The sequence below is a fragment of the Gracilinanus agilis genome, chromosome 1 (assembly GCF_016433145.1).
Source record: "Gracilinanus agilis isolate LMUSP501 chromosome 1, AgileGrace, whole genome shotgun sequence".
NCBI lineage: Eukaryota > Metazoa > Chordata > Mammalia > Didelphimorphia > Didelphidae > Gracilinanus > Gracilinanus agilis.
The window spans coordinates 283,051,940-283,062,645 of record NC_058130.1 but is presented as its reverse complement, the minus strand read 5'-3'; the positions used below and the strand labels follow the sequence as shown (position 1 = coordinate 283,062,645).

General features: G+C 36.4%; 1 pseudogene; it reads left to right on the top strand.

The window, feature by feature from the left end:
- Positions 1 to 1,085: 1,085 nt before the first annotated feature.
- LOC123250886 lies at positions 1,086 to 1,366 on the top strand (annotated as a pseudogene).
- Positions 1,367 to 10,706: the final 9,340 nt, after the last annotated feature.

Here is a 10,706-nt window from a genome sequence, read left to right as displayed (position 1 = left end):
GACTTGTACAAAAATATTTATAGCCATGCTCTTTGTGGTGGAAAAAACTGGAAAACGAGGGTATGCCCTTCAATTGGGGAATGGCTAAACAAATTGTGGTAAATGCTAGTAATGGAATACTACTATACTCAAAGGAATAATAAACTGGAGGAATTCCATGTGAACTGGAGTGACCTCCAGGAATTGATGCAGAGTGAAAGGAGCAGAACCAGGGGAGTACAGTACACAGAGACTGTGAAGGGTAAGGGTGAAAGGGAAAGTAAGAACATGAATCATGTAACCATGGAAAATTTTTCTAAAAAAGAAAACAAAAGAAAACCCCAAACAGAGTCACGAAGAGTCAAGATTTTTGAATCCCTTAACACTCTGTCTCAGCTGATCTCAGAGAGGGAATCTAACACTCTGAACATTTAAGATTCAGAAGGAAATAATCCACTGAAGGTAGAAGTCTACAAGAAGATCGAGGGAACCCAGGCCAAGACCAAACAAGGACAATTACGTCAACCAAAAGCAAACAGGAGTTAGAAATTAAAGCAAGAGAGATGAGTAAATCAAAGAAACACCAGTCAGGATCAAAAATTATAACAAATCTAATTCCATAACTCTTAAGAGGAGACTCAAAGCAAAAATAAAATGGATTTTCCACAAAGGCCAAGAAGAAATGAAGCAAGAATAGAAAAAGAAAGAATTGGATTTGTGTGAACCCAGAACTTCAGTAATGGGATGGGCTAAATTGGGAAACATTTTATAATGTAACAAATAAACAAACACAAAACTACCAAAATTCTCTTTAATACTCAGAATACTATATTATAATAATAGACTACATAGAACCATCAAGGATCTTAGCAATCACATGTTCAATGGAGACTGTCATACAGTAAGATTGCACTTTATATCATCCATCATCCAAAGGTAGATGCCATCATGGTCACTTTGTACATGTTCAAATAATGGGAAGTGTCACATGCCCAAAGTGCCCATGATGGTATCTGGATGGAAGGTGGATGATGTAAGATGCAATATTTGATTGGCCTCACTATCCCTAAACCTGCATGTTTTCCCAGCCCAGCCACAGCCACAGTATGAGTAGTTTCCAGTTCTACAGCACTTTGGTCACCAATTTCCAGAACGAGTACCAAAAGAATGAGGTGGCCAATATCCTGGATGGAAAGATGATCCAGGATCTCCCAGGACAACGTCCAATGGGATGAGATGAGGATGCTGGCTGGAGACCCCAAGGATCCCACCCCAAATATGCAGTAGGAACAAATACTGTGAGGACTATCAGCTATTTGTAGAGGCTGTGGAACAGGACACCCTGCAGGAGTTCCTGAAACTGACTCCTTCTCTCAACAGAACATAACCAAATTCCCTACCTTAAGGATGGGATTTTGTGCAAAGGAGATGGAACCAAAGGAGAAGACAATTGCTGGCAGTTGAAGCCAGCAGAGGATTCTAGGGAATCCCATCCTTACACCTCCCAACTACCTCTCTCAGTCATAAAGGACCATTTCTCTATGGATTTCTATACCAGTTCCTTCCCTGAAACTGGATCCACATGGCCTTGAAGTCCTCCTGATCCTAGATCCTCTGCCTTTCCTGGATATAACCCAGCCTCCTTTCCCTCTCTAATTCCATTTCCATTCCCTTTGGGCTTTGTTCCATGTTCATTAGAACATGGAACATTAGAAAATGTCTGAAGTATCTGTGCTCTTTCCCCTCTGCCTCATTCTTCAATTCTTTAGTCTGCACAGGGTTTCTAGGAAGGGATTCTCCCTCCTGCTGCTACCACCGCTCTTAGATTAGATATTATATTCAAAAAACAAAAAGAAATATCCAAGTCAGTATGCAATTCCAAGAAATGAGCTTCAGTTCTTTGCCTCTCTATTTTTTCTTTTCTGTTTAGGTGAAGGGATTGGTGACTCACCTTTTTTATTTTAAAAGGTCAGGAGAGTGAGCCAGATTTTGAAGATAAATCATCATTAATGCCCTAAGGACCAAGGAATGACCTTCAGGATAACAGTCCAACTGCAATTAAAATGAGAACTCATCTGACATTGATGCCACATATGGATGTGAATTTGGTATGACCAATGAATGCTGTGTAGAAACTGAGCTAATGGGCTCCCTCACCTCAGACACCAAGGTGATAGGGAAAATGTTTATACTTTTTTCTTGCTATATCTTCCCTTTCAAAAATTCATTGCTAAGTGGTTAAATGAGGAAATGAAGTGGTACAATGTTTAGTGCACTGGGTCTGAAGTCAGGAAGACCTGAATTCAAGGGTGGCCTCAGACACTTAGTTGTGTGACCTTGGGCAAATCACTCATTCTGTTTCCCTGAGTTTCCTCATCTGTAAAATTGGGATAATAATAACATCTACCTCTTGGAATTATTGTGAGGATCAAATTAGAAAGCACATACCACAGTGCCTGTTAGCTCTATTAAAACTTTTCATCAGGGGCAAGCCAACCAAGGTCTTATTCAGATACAAATTTGGTTCAGGAGCTTTAAAAGCTCAGACCAAGAGGACAGTAAGCAGACTTTACCCTGGAGAATATCATTTAGAGAGAACTGAAGTCTTTCAAGTTCCTAGTCTAAGTTGTCCCCAAGAATATCAAAGTAGTAAATAAGCCAGGGAAGTAACAGAAGGATGGAAGAAGATAGAAGCTCAGGACAGACATCATACCCAGAAGAGCATAAATCAATAAACAAGCTAGAAAAATAAGCAACACTCTCCCCAAAAAAGAATTCTACTATAAAGAGTGATTATGGTGATGGGAATCATCATAGTAAAAGACTTGAAAAATGCAACTTGGACACAAATCATAGCAGAATTCATAGAATCAATAAACTAAGAGGTTGGGTTTGAGGTTTTTTTGAGGGCTAGAAAATTATTTTTAAAGCCAAATGAGATAATTTGAGAGGGAAAAAATGGGTAAGATAATGAGAACTATTAAAAAAGATATGGAAAGAGAACTAACAGCTTAGAACAAAAGTTCTAAATAAAACCTTATCAAGAAAATAACTTTGAAAATCAGAACTCACAAACAGAAACTAATGACTCTCTGAGACTGCAGAACATATTAAAACAGTCCAAAGACTGAAAAAATATAAATACATACAAATGAGGAGAAAGGGATGGTGGGAGTAGTGTTATCAAGAAGTAAGTAAGGTAATCTGAGTGGGTCAACTAGGGCAATTTGGATGTGAGGAAGGATAAAGGGGATATAGGGTGATTATAAGGTGATTGGAGGAGGAATGAAGGTATGGGAACCTATATAGGAGATAAAGGAAGTGGGGTGTGTAGGAGAGGGAAGCTCAAACAGGTTTATTCTCAGAGGCTTGAGACAGAGGATACAGGGTGGAAATTAGGGCCAGTAAGAAATGTTTAGGTTTGGATGGAGGGTTTCTCTTATTGGTTTCAAAGTCTCTTGAGGGAGAAGTCAAGGGGGCCCCTCCCTGCCAGTCAAACTGATGGCTGAAGGAAGCCTTGGGGAGGTACTTCCTGCCAAGATGGATGCCTCCAGCTCCCCTCAAGGAAACAGAAGAAAAATGATTCCTTCCCCTTGAGCCCTTGTCTTAATTTTCGACACAATGATTCACCAAAGGGTTTGAATGGGTAACAAGGGGATTTATTAATACCAAGGTCAGTCAGAAGGAGAGAGGGGTTCACGGTTTTCTAATTGCTGCTAGGGAGGGGGGGGATGGTGGGGGATGGGTTGCGGAGAGGTTTAGACAGAGAGAGTCTGGCTCTCCCAGTCAGGAAGATTTAACTGCCTTTTAAGTAAAGTCTTTATCAAATCATTAAAACTAGGGGTAACTTATTTGAGGATACTCTACTAGCCTATAGAAAACTAAACCCACAATGTCTAATCACCAAGCCCTCCCTTCTACCAGGACCCAAAGGAAATTCAGGGAAGGGGAGGGATGGAGATGGGAGATCTGGGAGAGGTCCAGAGAAATGAAATAGGTCCAAATTTCCCCAAAACAAAATAAGCCCAGGCCAAGGCTGAAGCAATTAGGCCAAAGCCAACAGGTTAAGCCACAGCAAAAGCCTCCAGCCACAACAAAAGCCAGAAGGCAAAAGCCCAGTCAGTTGGAACTTCACCTCTATTTATAGCTTTAAGTTCTAACTGACTTTCTGAAGATTCTAAGACTTCTGACTTTTTGTGACCGTTAGAAATTACAGAAGCAAAAAGTTTCTGTTAGCCACCTTGCATTACAGTAGGCAACATTTGCATCTCACTTTCATTAGTACTAGTCAAATGAGAGAATAATATACACATTTAGTTGAGTATGGAAATATATTTCACTGAACAGGGAAACAGGAGGAAAAGAGGAAGAAGAAAAGGAATAATAGAGAAGGAAGTCTAAGGGGAAAATTATATCTTATGCAAAAAAAAATTCTTAAAGGAGTAGGATGCAAAGAGGAGGAAAAGTATAAAAGAATAAGATAAAGAGAAATGCACAATTGGCAGTCATAATGATATGGGGATATAGGCTTCCCCTAGACACTCCAACCCCCCAGACTGCATCCCAATCAGAAGAGTATATAAAAGACTCGTTTTTTCCTTGCATTCCTGAAGACTTGGAAGGTGACTTTGAGGACCTCTAGCCTCTCCCTTCGTTCTTGATGAGCACAAATAGGCACATAGGTATCTATCTAAAAACAAGGTACAGAAATTTCTGTAATGATAAACTAGAAGCCTTTCCTATAAGATCATGGGTAAATCAAGGATGACCATTTTACCTTTCCTAATCAAAATATCAATAATACAAGAAAAATAAATGGAAAGAATAAGCAAAGGCAAATAGGAAAAAAATATCATAATTTAAAGATATGACATTTAACTTAGAAACCCTAAAGTCTTAACAAAAAAACTAACTGAAACAATCACTTCAGCAATGTTGCAAGATTACAAAAGAAACCCATACAAGTTATTAATATTTTTGTATATTATTCCCCCCCCCCAAATCCAGCAAAATGAGATAGAAAAATCCACTTAAAAAGAACTATAGAAAAGATATCATCTTTGGAAAATTACCTATCTACTCACAGTAACTAAATGTGTACAATTACAAAACACTGAAGTAAGGAAAGATCTAAATAATCAGAGGAATAGTCATTGTTCATGGGTAGGCAAGTTATTATAATTAAAATAACATTATCTAAAATTATTTCATTCCATACCAATTAAACTGCTAGAGTTTATCTAGAACAAAGAATCAGGGGTATTAATGAAAAAATCTGGAAGGAAGCGTAGCAGTATCTAGTTTCAAACTATTTAATTAAGTCATAATCGTCAAGACAATTTAGTATTAGGTAAAAAATAATGCTGTTTCCTCATTAATAAATGATCAAAAAATATAAATAAGTCATATTCAGTGGAAAAATCTAAACTATGTGAAAAATGTTTTAAATTACTAATTATCAGAGAAATACAATTTGAAGCAACTGGGATGCTACCTCATGTTGTCAAAAAACCTTAAAATGACAAATGCATTGATTCATTGTTGGTGAGTTGTGAGCTAGCCTGGTCATTCTGGAATCCAGTGATACCATGAATAAGTCTATAATAGTTCTATAAAGAGATTAAAGAGGAAAAAGACCAATTAATGTAAAAATATTTATAGTTGCTCTTTTCATAGTGATAAAAACCTGAAAAATTATGGGGTGCTTAATTGAAGAAAATGAGAATTTCCATTTGTGATATCTACAACCAAATTGGGCTAGATCACACCTTTGCTGCACCATAGCCAAGTTATGTTGAGGTTACTGAAGCTTGGGAAAGATGCAATAGCCATAGTCACAGAAGCTAGGAAAAAAACACAATGGTCAGGGTGATTAGAATGCTATGTATGTAAGATTTGATTGTCTTCTTTAACTCATTCCAGGGAAAGAGGAAAAACCAATTTATAATTAATTCGATCTTAGTCTTTTGAGTTCTTTTGTTTAATATTAAAGAAAAGAATCTGGGAAGAGTCAATCTGAAGATGCCTCAAAGACAAGGCTGAAAGTTATGTGATTAAAAAAGTTTAGATAACACAAGTCACATCCTCATATAGCTCTCCTGAATGTGTCTTTCTCTAATCCATCATCTTGTCTCACCCCGAAACAAACCTAACCATCCCTTCCACCTTGAATGGTTGTTACATTTCAATCCAAGGATCAATAAGCCTTTAGCTTCTTCCCCAACTCACTTCAGCAAGATATTTATTAAATTTCCACCATCATTTGATAAATCATTTATTAAGTCCCTATTATGTGCCCAGCACTGTACTAAGTGATAGGGATATGAAAAGAGGCAAAGACGCCCTCAAGAAGGCTATAATGAAGGAGACCACAAGTAAACAACTATATACAAAGCAAGCTATGAGCCAAGCATTGTGTTAGAAACTGGGAATACAAAAACAGAAAGGAAAAGTTCTCAAGCTCTCAAGGAGCTTCAATTCTCAAAGCTCTCAAGGAGCTTCAATTCTATTGGGTTTATGTTAATTTCTTATTGTTTCTTTCCTTATTCCATGACATTATTTTTTACCCCATATATTAATTATTCTGTCTATGACAAGAGAATATCAATCATCAATTACACAAACCAGAAAGGAGGCCATAAAAAATCATGCCTCAAAAAATGTATTACATTATCTAACAACTGGGTTTGGGGGGTCCAGGAGAGGGCAGGGAATTAATCAACAACAGATTTTTAAGTTTAAACTGCATTATTGAGATTTCCTCCATCGCTTAAACCTAGACCATCAAGAAAACAACAAATCAAGTCCTAATTTAGAGTGCTTACTGATTTTTCCAAAGTATAACTACTCATAGAAAATTTAACATTTGAAGGAATTGGCCACAGCCCATCTCTGCCTATTGTCCTTGTTTTTCAGAAAGAGAGATTTAGGGCTTCAGCAAAGTTGGCCCAGCAGGAGGAAGGAAGATCCTGCCACTTTGCTTCTGGCAAATAGTCTAATCACAAGTAATTCCATCTTTTTGTTGAAAGTATCATAGTATTTCACTGTGTAGTCCAAATATCCTGAACTTGGCTAAAATTTAAAGTATGACCTCTGGTTAAAAAAAAATAAAATAAAAATGTCTTTCCTGAGCATTGGTCATGGTCATAGTGGGGGCACATTTTTTTAAAAATTGAAACAGTACATAAATGTGTCCTAAATTTTGCAATCTAACCAGTTATTTAAAAAAAAGATTGATGATCTGAAAGTGAAAAATCACTTAAGGTTTATATAATAAGTGTTTTAGCAAGAAAAAAACAACTCTTCTTCCAATAACCCCCTACTTTCTTTCCTACTTCTATGCTTTAGTTCATTCAGGAAACATTTAAACACTTACTATATGCCAGGTATATTGGAATTATAATAAAATCTTTCTAATAATTACTGTGTTCTATTCCAAAAATCAATGATTCCACAAGCAGAGCCAAGATGGCAAAATAAGAAGCAAGTAAAGTTTGCACCACTTAAATCCTTTCCACCTAACCTTAAAATATCAAAATGAATACTGGAGTGAAAGAACCAGGGGACAGAATGAAACAATGCGCCTGACCTGATCAAGCTCACAGTGAGGCCAAAAGCCCCTGCCCAAGCAGGTTAGACTCTGAGCTCCAGATCATGTTTCCTAAAAAGTAAAATTTGCCCAATTCTAATTTTTAAAGGATGATTTTCTTCTATGAGTTTTTGAACCTCCTTTTCCTTTTGGTCAATTTTACTTTTTAGGAAATTCTTTTCTTCATTAGATTTTCCTTTTGGTCAAATTTGCTTTGCATTGCTTTTAACTTCTCTTCACCCTTTTTCCTCTGCCTCACTTAATCTTTAAAATCCTTTTTGAGTTTTTCCTTGCTGTTACCTTTAGCTTTATTTCTTCTTTTCTTTAAGTTTCAGTTCTTCCAAGGTATTATGATGATCAGCTCTGAAAGCCACATCCCGCTGATTTCATCACTCCCTGGAACTACTACTGATGGCTTGCAGAACTCAAACCACTGTAAGCTACTCTGATCTGGAGCTCAGAGTCTAACTTGCTTGGGCAGGGGCTTTTGGCCTCACTGCGAGCTTGATCAGGTCAGGCGCACAGTAGGCTGTCTTGCCCTGGGACTTGTAAACCTCTCCTTGAGTTTAGGTAGGAGCTCATGTCCTAACTCTTGGCTTTCACAGGCAGGGTGATTACCTTGAGCTGGGATTTATAAACCAGAAACTAATGACTTCATGATACATCATCAAAAAATAAAATAAAAAGAATGAAAAAATAGAAGAAAATACAAAATATCTCATTGGAAAAAACAAATGATCTGGAAATAGAGCTGGGAGACACAATCTAAGAATTATTGGACTACCTGAAAGTCACAATCGAAAAAAGCTTAGACATCATAGTACAAAACAATCATCAAAGAAAACTGCCCTAATATTCTTGAATGAAAGGTAAGACAAAAATTGAAAGAATCCAGAGATGACCTCCTATATAGGTCCCCAAATGACAACTCCTAGGAATATTAAAACTAAACTAAAGAGCCCTCAGCCAAGGAGAAAATACTAAACACAGTCAGAACAAAAAATAAAAATTCAAATACCATGGAGCTACAGTCAGGGCTTAGCATCTTCATAATGTGCTAATGAATAATTAATTAATTATGTATTAAAAGATCAGAAGACTTGGAATGATATTCCAGAATGTAGAAGAACTAGGTTTGCAACCCAAAATCACCTACCCAGAAAAAATGACTATATTTTTCATGGGGGAAAAAAATGTTCATTTAATAAAATAGAAGACTTCCAAGCATTCCTTATGAAAAGACCAAACCCAAAGAGAAAATCCGAGGTCCAAAAACAAGACTAAATAGAAATATAAAGAGATAAAAAAGAAATAGAAAATTTAAGGGATTCAATAAGATCAAATTGTTTATAATTCCTATGTGTAAAGATGATATTTGTAACTTCAAATTATTATCAGTATTAGAGCAGTTACAAGGAGTATGTGGAGACATAAGGTGTGGGATTAAAATGATTAAGATGATATGATATGAAAAAAATCAAGGGGTGAAAAAAGGATTGTACTGAGAGAAAAGGGAAGGAAGAAGTGGAATGGGGTAATTTATCTTACCTAAAAGATGTGAAAAACTGTTACAATGTTGGGGAGGATAAGGGTGTGAGAGGCAATGCTTAAACTTTACTCTCTTTCAGAACTGGCTCAGAGAGGGAATAACAACCATACTCATTTAGGTATGAAATCCTAACTTATACCATAGAAAAGTAGGACGGGAATAAGATGGGATGGGACAGGAGGTTAGTAGAAGAAAGGGGGAAGTTCAAAGTGGTGATTTAAAGCAAAACACTTGTGAGGAGGGTCAGAGTGAAAGTAGAAAGAGCAGGATCAAATGAGGAAAATAATTTGGAGGAGAATACACATTTGATAATCATAACTATGAATGTGAACAGAAAGAACTGACCCAGGAAACAGAAGTGGATTGAGAGTCAGACACGGAGACGGGAGGTACTGGGTTCAAATTTCACCTCAGATACTTCCTAGCTGTGTGGCCCTGGGCAAGTCATTTAATCCCCATTGCCTAGCCCTTACCATTCTTCCTCCTTAGAACCAATACCCAGTATTGATTCTAAGACAGATGGTAAGGGTTTAAAAAAAAACCCAGAATCCTATGATATGTTGTTTGTAAGAAACATATTTGAGGTAGGTATACATGTACAAAGTAAAGGTAAGGGGCTGAAGCAGAATTTATTGTGCATCATCTAAAGTAAAAAAGGCAGAAGTAGCAATCACGATCTCAGGAAAGCTAAAGCAAAAAAAGATATAACTAAAAGAGATAAGGAAGGAAATTACATCTTAATAAAAAGACACATGGATAAGGAAATAATATCAGTATTAATATATGCACCCAATGGCATAGTCTCCACATTTTTAAAGGCAAAATTAAATGAGTATCAGGAGAAAATAGTAAAACTATGCTAGTGGGGGACCTCAACATTTTTATAGTATCATTTTATTTCCCTTTTTATATAAAAGAAAATTATGCAGTTGCTGCTAATTTGAGCATGTGTATTTAAAATTAGCTTTGAAACTTGAGGAAGATTGAGATTTTTATAAAAGAGATTCTTCAGCAAACTAAGGCACAAAGGTGACTTCATTGATTAATCACAAATACTGTGGAAACACACTGAAATCATGTCCCTAAGCAAGTACAAATTCGATAACAGGATAGCCTTTAAAAGAGATTAATAACAGAGATATAAACATACCAGATTAGTACTTGAGGCAGCAAAAGGCTAAACCAGGAAAAGAGGGATCTGTTTTAATGGAAGCTCACCCCACAGAAATCCCTTAAAGGGAAATACACTCTCCTAGATGCTACATGAGGAAACATCCTTATACATTCCTTACACATGAGAATCCATGCTCCTTCTTTTATCTCTATGTCAGTGTTATATGTGAAAGTGTTTGTATAATACTATCCATTGAATACCTTTTAAAAAAATTATACTTAAAAATGTTAGTCAAGACATAATCTTACCTACTGTAGTAAGTTTTATTCATTCAGAGAAGTTAACGTGAAATTTTTAATTATCTGATTTAAAATTATCTGATTTTAAAAAGAGAAATGTTAAAACATGAAACAGAATATAATGTTATTCATTTTGATTTGGGCACGTGAGGGAATATTCAGCTTTTCACTAAATAT